This window comes from Miscanthus floridulus, chromosome 5 (genome assembly GCF_019320115.1).
Source record: "Miscanthus floridulus cultivar M001 chromosome 5, ASM1932011v1, whole genome shotgun sequence".
Lineage (NCBI taxonomy): Eukaryota > Viridiplantae > Streptophyta > Magnoliopsida > Poales > Poaceae > Miscanthus > Miscanthus floridulus.
In genome coordinates, this window is record NC_089584.1 from 137588593 (window position 1) to 137590035 (window position 1443).

The following is a 1443-nucleotide window of genomic DNA, read 5'->3' on the forward strand; positions in this document are numbered from 1 at the left end:
CTTGGCCAATTCCTCGGCCTCCTTCAAATGTTCAGCTCTGGCCTTTCCAAAATGCCCCTGCTCAACTATATTCCTCTGCGCAAGTTCCCACCTCTTCACAAAATATTCGTTGCACTTATGAAACAAGAACTCAACAATTCCAGACAAAGGCAACGATCGAACTCCAATGAATATACGGTTGAAGGACTCTGAGGAGTTAGTGGTCATGATGTCATACCTGAAACCCCCCTCGTCATATGCTAACGCACACTGAGCCTTCTGTTCCATCTATGCCTCTAACCAGGCCTTTCCCGCTGCATTTACCATCTTGTCTAGTTTTCTCTTTATCTCCTTGAACTGGTGCTCTGTACGTACACAACATAGAGCGTTTACCTTGTCACATACCTCCTGCTTCCGCTGACGCCGCCAGAAATTAGCGGTAAAGTGTCTCATGCACCATCTATGTACTAGAGGCGAGAACCCATCTATATGCTCAGTTGCAGCATTAAGAAGCCCTGTGTGACGGTTCGAGATCAAACATATAGTGCGAGTTGAGCCAAGCACTTGCACACGTAGAAGCCGCATGAACCATGACCACGATTCATTATTCTCTCCCTCTACCAAAGCAAAAGCCATGGGTACTATCTGGTCCTTAGGATCAACAGCAGCAGCCATCATCAAGGTGCCCCTGTACTTTCCTGTTAGGAAAGTGCCATCAACAAGTACGACTGGCCAATAAAACTAGAATGCATGTTCTGTTTACACGAACGACCAGAACACACGATAGAGGACATGCCTCAATGGGTCCTGTGGGGGTATTAACCCCTATACCCTTATGGCTAGGCTTAGGCCGACCCAGCTCAGAGGGTCCGGTCCACCAAAAGACGACGCGTGGCCTGGCTAACCTATTCGGAGTCTCGCGCAAGGAGTCAAGACTGATTTGGTGATCAAGCGAGATCCTGATCGGTTAGAATAGGAATCCTTATCCGACCACCTATGGCAATTGTAACTGGCTATGATTAGTTTCCAGATCTGTAACCCTGCCCCCCGGACTATATAAGGCGGGCAGCGGACCCCTCTAAAAAACATCTCTCATTGACATACAACAATACAATCAGACATAGGATATAGGTATTATGCCTTCTTGGCGGCCGAACCTGGATAAAACCTCATGTCTGTCTTGCGTCACCGTCTTATTTGTGGCTTGCGCATCTATCTGCCGACAATTTACTACCTTGGGCATACCCCTAGGTAGACTGCCGACCATGTTTCATCGATAGTGGCGCGCCAGGTATGGGGTATGCGTACTGCTCTCCAAGTAAACAAGATGGTCATCATCTCCGGCTCCGTGGCTATGCCGAACGGCCTCACGTTCACCGTTGGCTAGATCACCTGGACCACGGCTCCGATGACTTTCATCGCCATGACTATGGAGGAGGCGCGGATTCAATCTGCGTCGACCAC